The 14,139-nt window shown below is 40.1% G+C and overlaps 1 protein-coding gene across 2 annotated transcripts in view; it reads left to right on the top strand.

The window, feature by feature from the left end:
* Blm (Bloom syndrome helicase) overlaps window positions 1–14,139 on the top strand; it is a 194,110-nt gene that overhangs the window by 112,051 nt on the left and 67,920 nt on the right. The window lies entirely within an intron of this gene.

The following is a 14,139-nucleotide window of genomic DNA, read 5'->3' as shown; positions in this document are numbered from 1 at the left end:
AACATAGAACAGTCTAAAAAATGAAGCTGGCATCCTTTCTCACCCAGCATTTTCTTTAGCTTAGTTTGCTCTATTATTTAATAGGCACTCTGGATATGTACTGCTTTAGTGTACAGTATAGTAATGGAAGTGTGCTTCTAGACTAGTTTTTTTATTAGTTTGCATCTTGACACTTGGCATATGCTCCACATAAGGGTGAAGGTGGGCTTGGGTGCCCCAATGACTGAGAGCTATGCTGACAAGAATAGAAGTTCCTGGGAGGGGTACCCGAGTCAACCAGAGCAAGGCACTAAATGTTATGATATTTGTCTTCAGTAAAAGTGTCAGTCATAGGGAGAGATTCATAAAATGACTACACAAAATTAATTAAAAGACCATAATTCAAGTAGATGTAGCCAGGAAAAGGAGTATGATTTTCTTGAAGAACAAATAAGGTTAGGATAGTCATGATATGGAATTTACATGCCCAATTTGGTTCAGATAGAAATATCTGAAATAGAAATAGCTGTAGAAAGATTGTTGGTCTCAGTGACTTTGGAAATGAAAATAGCAAAGATTTCTTGGACTCTTTTATAGAAACAATACCAAAAAAAACTCCCATTTTAAGCAACTACCTAGCCGTGAAATCACTAGATACTGTGTAGATTCTTGCTAAACTTGCTGCAAGACGTATCAGAGAGTAGTACATAGAGATGCTTATAGTAACTTACATTTCATAGCACATGGTGGTTTGTTTTTTTCCTTCAGAATGGTAGGTTGCACTTACAAGGCAAGTATGGTTTTCATTCAGGCATTTTAAGGGAAAACATTGTCTTATATTCAGACCAATATAGTACTTTAAAGAAGGATAACATATTGTCCTATTATTTTTGAGAAAGTATTCAGAATTAATATACAAGTGATTTACTATTGCCAACGACTTCTTAAGAACTTATTTAAGGATAATGAATTAGTCCAATTTGCAGAGCTGAGACCAGATTTTCTGAAAATATTCATGGCAAAAGTTGCACTTACTCCTCTAGATCCAGAAAATAATTTGATGACTTCCCAGTTCGATTTATGATATTTTTCTTTCATATACCAAATTTATGACTCAGTGTGATTTTTTTTTTTTTTTTTTTTTTTTTTTTTTTTTTTTTTTTTTTTTTTCCTCCAATAACTGTCCTTGACTTCACCTGCATTCAGCGCAGATCTTACAGTTGCATCAAATATACATCCCTTGTTATTCTTGTGATCAGTAATTTGCAGATTTGTTTGATCCACCATCCCAGGGGTGCAAAAATCTCAGGTGTCATGTCGCCACGGCAACTATGTTTACCGGCATCTAAGTTTAGCCCTCATCCAAAAGATCTGTTTTCCGTATTTTCATACTTTCTTCTACTACCCATCAATCTGCAACAAAAGCCCCGTGACATATGACATGACATCACTAAACAAGCGTAAAACCACTCCAGGATCTTCTCGAAAATAAATAACTGCAAGACTAAAGAGAATATTATATAGATGTACATTCATCTGAACAGGACCATCGACTTAGCACTAACGATAATGGATAATCAATGTGCTTAACACAGATGCCCTCATCTGTTGCAGTAGCAGAGTCTGTGGTAGAAGAATTGAGAACTAATTACTTCTTAGTCGCATGTAGTCAAAAGTACACTGAATCTGTGGTATTGTGGTACATTTTTAGACTTTGAATCAAATCTTCATTATTGTAGAACTCTTCTTCGTGAACAGTTGAGATTTTTTTCTGAAGACGCAGATCAAAGTTCCTTGCGAAACATAAAATAGTTTCACCTTGTTTTCTTGACACAGCATAAGCCCAAAAGCCTATATCATGTTTATAAAGTACGGGCCGTGAAAGCATCAATGTTAACAGTAAAAACAATGTTCGAAGTGTTGGAGTTGGCAAGTAATGACAAATTTCCTATTCTGGGAGAGCTCCTATTTTGTATTAGACCCCTCGCTTATTAGATCCCTCCTGACTTTTTGAGACAAAGAAAATGACAATATAATAATTAAATTAATGCCATAATGGTCCACCTTTCAATACTATAATATCCAATATTCTAAATTACATTAACTAGGGACTAGTTTCAGCTGGGGCTGGCCCTTTTCAGCCTAAATGTAAAACATCTAATAACTAAACAAATGTACATGCACACAATTGACACAAAACAAATATATACAAATTGACATTAAAAACTGGGATGAAATTATGAGTAAATTTGAAAATAACTAGGTTCTAAATTCTTGCATCTTGAGTATGCTCATCATCGAGATTCTTTCATGTATTAATATTCACAGAACTGTTAGTTCTAACACTGCTTATCATTACTAATTCAGTTATAAACGGGAACTGGTAAATTTTGATCCCGTAGTCTATCACCAAATCTACTTGAGTGGTGTTAGCCGTATGCAAGTCATTGGACGCCGCTGTAAATAACCATTAGCTGATGCAGAACTGCTAGATAGTGTTTCAACACCAGTTAACGTAATAAAATGAGGTGCTCTCGTGGTGCTTGTTAAATCATGCTGAAATGTTGTTGGAAAATGGAAAAAATCTCGCATACAAGACCCCCCACCCAACGTAATTCATCAGAGAAGAACAACGATTCCGCTTCAAAGCGGGTACAAGCCTTACTGCAGCTCCGATGACATCACACAAATTTTTGAATAGTTTCGTCCATACGACCCACACAATGAAAACACGAGTCAAAGTCATGCGGTACATCTGTGTTTCATAGTTAAGAAATGTCCCCTCCATAGCGTAGGCCTACTGTAGCTCTGATGACGTCATACAAATAGGTGAATGGTTTCGTGTCCGACCTACGCAGTTAAAGCACGCAACAGTCATGCTATATGTCTCTCTTTTTTTGTAGTTAAGAATGTCCGCCATTGTAACAGCACAGTTAGCTGCTGTTCTCGGGGGCCTGAGTTCGATTCCCGGTACTGTATTGCCAGAGATTTAAGAATGGCAGGAAAGTTGATATGCAGTAAAAATGGTACATGCAGCTCCCCTCCATTGGGAGCTGCACCACCTCAGGGTGAGAAAATGAGTTTACTTTACCTAAGAAATATTCACGATTGTTGCTATTAATAAAGTAATAAAAGGCCTGCCCAATAGCCACTCATAGCTGTCCGCCCTATGGATGCTATATTTTCCGTTAGAGACGCTGCAATTCAACCTCACCTGAACACCTCGGTTGGCGGTATTTTTACACATTGTATGGTTACGGGTGACGTCGTATTGTTAAAATAGGTCAATTATATTACGATGGTGTACTGTTGCGTACTGTTTCGTAGACAGGGCTCTAGAAATAAAGTTCCTGGAACTAGTTTCCATGAATTCCCTTGCCAAGAGCCAACTAGGGAATTATGAATTAAAGCAATAAGCAGACAAGGTATGGTACAGTAAATACGCAGACTATGTGATTGCAAAAGTTAAGTTACATATTATTATTGCTCCTGTTCTGATGATAATTTCCTTATTCTGTTGTGTAGGTCAGGTATCGTCAATCGAGAGTGAAATGCCTTCAGAGCAAGTTTGCTCCCCGCTCTTGAGGAACGAGGGCAGCTTAGCGAGCAAGTAGGGGAAGAAGTAGAAGTGCATGGCGTAGTATGTACTGAAGGCCAGTGGCGCAAAGGTATAGCACATATTTCCGAACAGGTTAGATTGTGACAGGATACGCGTGAACTCATGAGAGGTGACAGTAGTGCGTTTCCGCCTTTATCCTCACACCACACGGAGTTCAAATCTAGTCGGTAAATATTGCATTTACTGTGGAAGAGAGTTCAGCACAGCGTAGGCCATCGACACCAATAAATTTCAAACCTTCCTGGGAAGAAGAGTATTTAATAATTCAAGAAAATAAAGCAAAATGTTTAATATGTAATCAAATATTGAATCACATGAAAATACATTAGAAGAATATAAAGAGGTTTTAAGGTCACTTATGATGATTTTGAGAGTAGGTTTCATGACATTCAGGCATTAGAAAAGGATCTGCAGGCATTCGCTACGCCCTTCTCAGTGGATGTGCAAACTGTTAGACCAGAACTACAGCTAGAACTGATTGACTTACAGTGCGATACTCAAATGAAAAATAGGTTTGCAAACACAAACAGCTTGACTGAATTTTATTTTCATTTTCCACGGGAAAGATTTCCTAGATTGTACACATTTAATGCTCATATTGTAAGTGTATTCAAATCAACTTATTTATGTGAACAGATGCTTTCATTAATGAAGTTTTGTAAATCTAGACACAGAGTAGGCTCACTGATGAAAACTTGAAATGTGATTTGCTATTTGCCAGTACGCAAACGATAGTATCAAACATTGATACAATACTATCTAAATTAGCCCAAAGGTCCCGTGAAGGAGGAGTAAACCAGTGATATGTTCCAGTTCACGTGTTTAATTTGTTGTCATAGTCATAAATGCCATACAGATATTGAAATGTATGTTAATGAGAGTGTAAGAAATGTGTACAAATCACATAAATTGTGTTTTCTTCCGGTAAATGTACGTAACCCAAAGCTTCAATTAATCGTGAAAATGTATTTATTCCAGGAATATTGCACTCTGAATATTTCCTTTGTCAATGAATAATTTTCTTGTCCTGTTATACTCTGTATTCTGTGTCCGGTTCGTCTCACATGATCCAGGCTCCAAATTATTATTATTATTATTATTACAACTGTTGTTCATATGGTAGCATTTCCGAGCGGCAACTACAGTACGACCACAGTATGCAACCCGCTTGTCCACTGTTATCTTGTCACGTGACAAACAGCCGTCCCAAGCGGAGCAAGTAACACCGGCTCACTAGAGCAACTACGTTATGACGTCTGGTGTAGGTGGTACCAAGGATAAGTTATGGAACCCTAGTGACTGCTCTGTCATGTGCAGTAATCACTTTATGTAATGTGACTACAAACCTGAACTAAAGCTAAAGTGGTTAAAGCCTGATGCGGTGCCCAGCGTCTTTAGCGATTACCCGCCAAGTAAGAAAATTAAACTCTCATTGCCAAGAAGATGTATTGTAAAATCAATTTTACCCAGAACATCTCACAATGCTGGTTCTTTTCTGAATAATTCATGTGCTCCTGATGATGCCTCTCCCCCCAACTGGTATCTCAAGTCATAGTGATTTAGCCAAGAAAGATGTGTCTACACAAACATAGTTACATGTACGACATATAAACTCACGGAATAGGACATTACAAACACTTCGACATGCAAGGCAGAAGATATCTGCACTGAGGTGTCACCAACAGCAACTCGAAAAACAAGTCAGTAGGCTAGAGAAAAATATCATAGATTATAATCTAGATGCAGTGGAGGCTTCGAATGCTGAAGGAAATTTAAAAGCAAAGTTTTTACAAGAACAGCTTAACCCTTTATAGGGCAAAAGACTGGGGGTATTAAAAAAAAAATAATTTATGGTTAATTTGTACTTGAAATATATGTATAACGAGGGATGTAAAACTAGTTTATGGATTTACACCTTATTTCATAAAACATGGGGTGGGAAATTATTATCCCACTGACCGTTCCAGATAGGTAATGTTTGTGGGTGGGCAGTGGGATAATAATTTCCCACTTAAAATATTTATGATAATGCGCTTATTACGTATTAATTACTTTATTGACATCAACATAATACAATAACATAGCATACTACATGGCCTATGGAATAATAAATGATGATGAAATCTCTCAAATTTAATTTAGTTAGGATGTAGAAAACTTTGAAAGCACTGTCTGTGATTTGTGAAATGGTTCAAAGCATGATTTACATAACGCAGCATTACATTTCATGTTACTGCGTTTCTCCTTCTGCTCAGTACTACATTGTGCACAGCGACGATATGTTTTTATTAGCTCAGGCTGCCGATATCCGATAATCTCACCGTGTTTTCGATCGTTGCTTGCCCAACAGATTTGTTTGTCCACCTTCCACGCCCGTTCGCTGGGGAATAACCAGGGCGCTTCTTGCTCGAAAATGACCGTATCAGTTCATTTACTAGTTGTGACCTAAGCTTCAGGGGTGATGTACCTTTTGTATTCTTCTCTTTCATTTCTGCTTTGTACACTATGTATGAACTGACAATCGTACTGTCCAGGAAGTAATAAAAAATTTTGAGCCACCATCTTCTAGACTTCTTGACCTGCCAAAAAAAGTAACATGAACCTATAAGACACTATGTATAGGATTTCCAAACATAATAGGTTGTGTGGGTTGACCATTGTTTTTGCTTACCATAGTACTGGACATGGTCTTCACCATCAGAGTCCCCACCTTCCTCCGAGTCCAGAGCTTGTTCTTCGGATATTTCATCCAGCCAGACTTCAATCTTTGCTTCCATGTTCAGAGCAGTAGTAATCAACCTACATAATTCCAGCATAATACTGTATTAAATTATTATTATTATTATTATTATTATTATTATTATTATTATTATTATTATTATTATTATTATTATTATTATTATTATTATTATTATTATTATTATTATTACCAAGATACTATTAGATGAAATAAGCTTTACCAATGTTTATAATTTGAAGCCACTTATTAGAAAGAATAAATAGCACAAAGACAGTCAAAACCAACATTAGGCCTAGATCTTACATAAAACCCAAGTACTGACTAAGTGCAAGTGACTATAACATCTTTGTCTATCGTCATAAGGGGAAACTTAAAACAGTTTTAGAATATAGAATTGTAGTAAGTTTGAAAAATATATAAATAATTTTGAAATAGCATCTTACTAAGTTGCAGAGAAACTATGAAATTACCATTGATTCTGTTATTAGTATTCTGAATGACACAACGGATGGATCATTATTATATCTGTGGCACAAACAGATTTTCTCCTTGAATAAATCATGATAAACTGCATTTCCGAAGTATATACTAACCTTTGGAAATCTTCTGTCTTCAGTATTCCACACCTTCTTCCCTCAAACATCGTTTCACTGCAGCTCAACACAATGAGACTGCCACTGCACGCGCGCTAGGAACCACTGGGATATATACTTCCCACCTAGTGATCTAGGTGGTAGTAGCAATCAGGTTATTAAGTTTGAAATGAAACTTTGCAGCCCTCTTACACTGGCAAGTGGAACTGCATGTTCTGAAACAGCCGGGAAGATAATCTCCCAAAGACCTATAAAGAGTTAAAGTATGTGTACAAAAAAAGCCCACGTGGAGTGATATAACTGTCAGGTATTGTACACTGACTGACAGAGCAAATGCAACACCAAGAAGGAGTGGTCAGAACTTTATGCCAATTGCAGGGTAGACTGACGTCACTGAGGTATGCTCATGATGTGAAATGCGCCGCTGTGCTGCGCACGTAGCGAACGATAAATGGGACACGGCGTTGGCGAATGGCCCACTTCGTACCGTGATTTCTCAGCCGACAGTCATTGTAGAACGTGTTGTCGTGTGCCACAGGACACGTGTATAGCTAAGAATGCCAGGCCGCCGTCAACGGAGGCATTTCCAGCAGACAGACGACTTTACGAGGGGTATGGTGATCGGGCTGAGAAGGGCAGGTTGGTCGCTTCGTCAAATCGCAGCCGATACCCATAGGGATGTGTCCACGGTGCAGCGCCTGTGGCGAAGATGGTTGGCGCAGGGACATGTGGCACGTGCGAGGGGTCCAGGCGCAGCCCGAGTGACGTCAGCACGCGAGGATCGGCGCATCCGCCGCCAAGCGGTGGCAGCCCCGCACGCCACGTCAACCGCCATTCTTCAGCATGTGCAAGACACCGTGGCTGTTCCAATATCGACCAGAACAATTTCCCGTCGATTGGTTGAAGGAGGCCTGCACTCCCGACGTCCGCTCAGAAGACTACCATTGACTCCACAGCATAGACGTGCACGCCTGGCATGGTGCCGGGCTAGAGCGACTTGGATGAGGAAATGGCGGAACGTCGTGTTCTCCGATGAGTCACGCTTCTGTTCTGTCAGTGATAGTCACCGCAGACGAGTGTGGCGTCGGCGTGGAGAAAGGTCAAATCCGGCAGTAACTGTGGAGCGCCCTACCGCTGGACAACGCGCCATCATGGTTTGGGGCGCTATTGCGTATGATTCCACGTCACCTCTAGTGCGTATTCAAGGCACGTTAAATGCCCACCGCTACGTGCAGCATGTGCTGCGGCCGGTGGCACTCCCGTACCTTCAGGGGCTGCCCAACGCTCTGTTTCAGCAGGATAATGCCCGCCCACACACTGCTCGCATCTCCCAACAGGCTCTACGAGGTGTACAGATGCTTCCGTGGCCAGCGTACTCTCCGGATCTCTCACCAATCGAACACGTGTGGGATCTCATTGGACGCCGTTTGCAAACTCTGCCCCAGCCTCGTACGGACGACCAACTGTGGCAAATGGTTGACAGAGAATGGAGAACCATCCCTCAGGACACCATCCGCACTCTTATTGACTCTGTACCTCGACGTGCTTCTGCGTGCATCGCCGCTCGCGGTGGTCCTACATCCTACTGAGTCGATGCCGTGCGCATTGTGTAACCTGCATATCGGTTTGAAATAAACATCAATTATTCGTCCGTGCCGACTCTGTTTTTTCCCCAACTTTCATCCCTTTCGAACCACTCCTCCTTGGTGTTGCATTTGCTCTGTCAGTCAGTGTATTATCTGGCACAGTAAGTCCCCGGCAGGTTACAGATTTATAGAAGTAGTGATCTGTTAAGCTTGCTACTCTGAAACGTTATGTTGCAGGCACTACTGGTGTAATGGTTTCAAGCTTAATAGTAAAAAGACTGCACGAAGAAGCAAAATGCACCGAGGGAATAAATACATTTGGCTTGATTATTGTAGATGAGATGGCTATTCAACCCCGTGCGCTTTACTGTAAAGCAGCTAATGAAGTTCAGGGACTTGTTTCACTGGGTGGACTGGAAAAAGATTTAGGCCTAGAAAAAGTGATTGCAACAAAACTTCTGTGTTTTGTGTTCGTTGGACTTGCTTCTCATTTTAAAATCCCGGTGGCGTATTTTTTTACTAAGGACTAGAGATGGGAGTTACATATCGTAACATGATACTGTATCCTAATCCATAACAGTAAGCTGTTCCAGAAATATAATGTTCCTCCTGAGACCCTAATACAAAAGTAACTGTCTCAGCAAAACCAACGGTTAACGGATATTTTGAAGCATAGCAGCTCGCTTTAAGCGTGCACTTCTGCTCAGGCGCAACCGATACTTCTGTAACAGTTTAGTGGCAGTACTGATATTCCTATCCTGTTACTTGCTGGTCGGTTACAGATATTCTTTAGTTATTAAACGTGTGGAACTTCATCTTATTTGCCCGTATTGAACTGAGATCACAATTAAAATAAAAATCTTTAAGGATCCACCTTGTTCAATACAAATACACTGTTGTTAGATGACTTTTTACAACATATATTTTATTGCAGTACTAGTTTCGGCGCTCTATTAAGGCACCATCATCAGCTGCGCAATAAGTAGAGAAAACTTGAAGATACAACAATACAAAACAACATACTGATGTACTTAACTCCTTAATTTCTATCCAATAGTAAGTTTAAAACTCTAAGTTACAAGCAAGATAACCCTTGCGAGTCGAAATTGTAAAATCTCATGAGTTGTCCTTAAAATTCTGTGATGGCTATAATTTTTTACATTCGTAAAGTTCAAGTTCAACAACATTCCTAAAATTGTGAAATTAAAGCTGAATCAAGTCCTAAGGACTAAAGAATAGTTATCTTTTGTTATTTGAAGTGCTTTGTATTAGGCTTACTGTTGGTAATACATACAGTAGCATAGTTCATCGGAACAGTTACGCGTGGTCTTCCCGCCTTGCATCTCGAGTTTCACTCCATGTTCTGGACAATGAGTGAGTGGATGTATTACATCCAATACAATTTATGTGGACAAAAACTCAATTGCAGGAAAATGGTTTCTTAGAAACGCGTTGATATAAGGTACCCAATGATGATAATAATAATAATAATAATAATAATAATAATAATAATAATAATAATTTTTAAATTAAAATTCTACCAGTTCACATAGTTCTGATAATGAAGGCCTACATGGTACTCAAATATTAGGTCCTGAATAGCTATCGCTAATCCCATCACGTGAATCTGTGCGTCCTGAATTTATCATCGACTGCAGCAAAAGCTGCTATCATAATTTTTACAAAAGAGGAGTGACACACACACACACACACACACACACACACACACACACACACACACACGCGCGCGCAAAGACGCTGGACCAGCCACTTACACTGTTGTTTACCACATATCCACAACCTTCTGTAAATGACGAAAGATGGTTTTGGAGCCTTTTATACTGGATTTACAGAGCGAGTTGGCTACACGGTTTGTGTCACATAGCTGTTAGCTTATATTCGGGAGATGGTGGATTCGAACCCCACTGCTGGCAGTCCTCAAGATGGTTTTCGGTGGTTTCACATTTTCACATCAAGCAAATGTTGGGACTGTTCCTCAGTTAAGGCCACAGTTGCTTCCATCCTAGTCCTGTCCTATCCTATCGTCACCGTAAGATCAGTCTGTATCGGTGCAACATAAAAAAACAAATAACAAAAAAAGTACTGGATTATACTCTGCTTACGTCTTGCCTGGTAGGGCTATTTCCTCATGACCCATTTCGGCGGCATCTAAAGTGTGTATGACAGTCGATCATCAACATATCTTCTTTTCAGATGCCATTTTGGTGCTCGATTTCTTGAGGCAGTACGGGTCTCAGTTTGGAATAAAAGAATTTCAGGATGGTGAAGGTACTATTGAGTTCTTGAAAATGGTTGATAAATGGTTCACCATCCTCAGCATGAAGAACACTTTGCAGCATATTCGCTCTTGGAATGAAGATACATTGCATTTCTTCTCAGTTCATCATGAAAGACTCGAATGGCTGGAGAACAACTTCATTTCCTATCTGGAAGTCTGGGAAGAAGCATCAGCAAGTCCAGTAGAATTCATAAGTAAAGAAACTTATCAAGCAGCTTGTCTGACGACAAAATCTGCCGTCCTCTGTGTCAAGTACCTGCTTAAGATTGGCTTCCATTTTTTGCTAACCAGAAAATTTTCTTCTGTTGAAGTAGAAAGCTTATTTAGTTGCATCAGACAACTTGGAGGTAGCAACGACCAAACAAATGCTGCAAGTGTTACACAGGCTCTACATAAAATTTTAACAACTGGACTAATTAGTGCATTTCTCACAGGAAATGTAGCACCTGAATCCTCCTGCAGTGACTGGATGGCAACATCTAACTCAACAAGGAAACGTACTAGATCAATAATTCTCACGGATGAACCGGCAGCAACGAATCCAGAGTTAGCAAGAAATTTTCAAACACAACTAGAAAGCATCGAAAAGGAAGCCAAAGGAGCACCATGCGTTTCTATGTCGAGTGCTGCAGTGGCATATATTGGAGGGTATTGGTGAGAGTTGTTGAAGACCACATACCATGCATGTCCAGAGTGTTTTGATAAAATTAATAGTACCCAGAGTTCATCTTGATGCAAGTGTAATAAACTGATATAACTTGAAAGCAATATTCTTTAACCCATGGGTAAATAATGCAAGTATTGAGCTCAAATTATTATTATTATTATTATTATTATTATTATTATTATTATTATTATTATTATTATTATTATTTATGTAATTATGTTATATGTACGGCCGATACGATCATATTATTTATATTAATATGAGTTTATTTAATGTAAGAACACATAATTGATACTATATAATTTATTATTACCTGTATATATGATGTATAATCCATACCAACATTGTGCAACACACTGTAACATCCAGAATAACGTATGTTTGACACTAGATAGTTGTAGAATGTTCTTTACGTTATAACTAGACTTTAAGCACTATAGAATTTACGAGAAGCCTGGCCGGGAAACTTATATAAGGAAGCTGTCTTGATGATGGAGTTGAATTATTGTTTAACAGGAGTTGGTTTTGTGAACACTTGTTGTGTTTATGCCGACATGCTAGAGTAACAGTCAGCTGTTTCAAGATGGCAGTCTTAGTCTTCTGATTCTTCGTGATAGGCAGTTGTTAAGAATTGTGGTTTATTGATGTGTAACATGTAAATATTGTAAATAAAATTAGTGTACAGAACTGACAGCATTTTGTGTGCATCTTTGTCAATATATCATTGGTGACCACGACGAAAACGTAAGAATTTTCGAGTGAATACGAGTGTAAGTGAGAATTTTTTAAAAAAATGCAAGTGATGCTAGAAAATATGTCCATACAACAGCTCAAAGACGAACTCGCCAAGAGAAATCTTCTGATGAATGGCAAGAAGAAATCACTGCAGGCGCGGTTACGAGAAGATCTCAAGGCGAAGATCCCAAAAAGTTTTTCATCAAGGTTGACGAAGATCTGGATGAAATGTCAGAAGATGAGGTAAATATCACCAAAATGTGTTCTAAGTTAACAAACATGATACAGATACTCAATTTCACCTTAACAGACCAAATTTTGAAAGTAAATGACATCTCATATGTTGATTCACAAGTTAGTTAATTCCATCTTAATGGAAGTAAATGACAGAATTTCTCAACTAACTCAGTTTTAACCAGAAAAATATCACTATGTACATGCAGGTTTACAAAGTAGAACCGGGCCTAGAATTGAAAATTTCAACTGTAGATGCTAAAATTTCATCCCAAATTAGCGATGTCACCACTCGATTAACACAGCACTATTGGACATCAGGTGAAAACTGGAACGGCTGAGCAGAAAGGGAAAGGGACATTGAGTATGCCAGCAGAAATCTATCTCCCACCGAACAACGCTACTGCACTGCCGAAAAGGAAGCCTTAGCCATGGTGTGGTCCATGGGCAAATTCAGAGGCTACTTGGAGGGAAGGAATTTCCAGCTCTACACCAATAACGCAGCCCTCAAATGGTTGAACTCGGTCTCTGGCTCAAAATCTAAATTGATGCGATGGGCTCTGTTAATCGCAGAATTTGACTTTGATGTGTGTCATGTCCCAGGACCGACGAATATAGGAGCAGACAGTTTATCTAGGCATCCGGCAATGGAACCTGAAGCTAGGAGCACTATTGTTGAGAGGGAGTTCCCATGAAAGCACCAGAGTGAGCCCAAGGAACCTGTCCTTATGACCATCAAGTAGGAACTTGATCTGGAAGTAATTAAACAATAGCAAGAACAAGACAAGCCCTGTAGGACCATGACCCAGTGGATTACGAGACAGAACACCAATAGTCAACTCGCCCCGAGGGAGTTTAGGATGTGCTACAAGAACTTCCGGGTTGACGGAGGACTCTTGATGTACAGATCTCACCTCTCCGACACACCTGCAGTAGTGGTGATCCCTAAACAGCACATGATGGACATCCTCAAGAAGTTCCACGATAGCACTGAAGCCGGACATCCAGGAGGCAAAGAGACGTATCATTCTATCCGACGAAGATTCTTCTCGGTCAACATGCGGAAAGACATCCTGGACTATGTGAAGGGGTGCTACATCTGTGCCGTGCACCAAGGCAAGCAACAAGAAGGCAAATTCCAGTAGCGAGGAAGACAGCCGCAACATCCTTGGGAGGTCCTAGCCATGGACTTGATGGGTCCTTACCCTAGAACACCTCGGGGTAAAACAGGACCCCTAGTAATCACTGACCTCTTCACAAGATGAACTGAGGCCTTTCCGATACCGGAAGCCACGGCGGGGCGCATCACCAGCCTTCTACAAGATGGTATTCAGCTGCTACAGTTATCCACGGTGCATTCTGTCAGACAACGGGAGTCAGTTCACATCAATGAAGTGGCGGCAGATGATGACAGAATGGGGTGTGGAGCACTGGACCACTCCTATCTACAACCCAAGGGCCAATCCAACAGAACGACGGAACCAGGAGCTGAAAAGGATGCTACGAGTCCGCCTAATGGACAAAGAACATCGACTGTGGGACCATGAGATACCACAGTCACTCTTTACCCTGCGACGAGGCATCAACCGTATCACTGGCCATTCCCCAGAGGAGCTGTTCCTTGGTCGACAGCTATACGGCACCGGGGATTGGGATATTCGTCTACCACCCACATCTGGTCAAAATG

Source organism: Anabrus simplex, chromosome 1, assembly GCF_040414725.1.
Source record: "Anabrus simplex isolate iqAnaSimp1 chromosome 1, ASM4041472v1, whole genome shotgun sequence".
NCBI classification, from domain to species: Eukaryota; Metazoa; Arthropoda; class Insecta; order Orthoptera; family Tettigoniidae; genus Anabrus; species Anabrus simplex.
The sequence above is the reverse complement of the archived record's forward strand: the minus strand, read 5'-3'. Positions and strand labels throughout refer to the sequence as shown.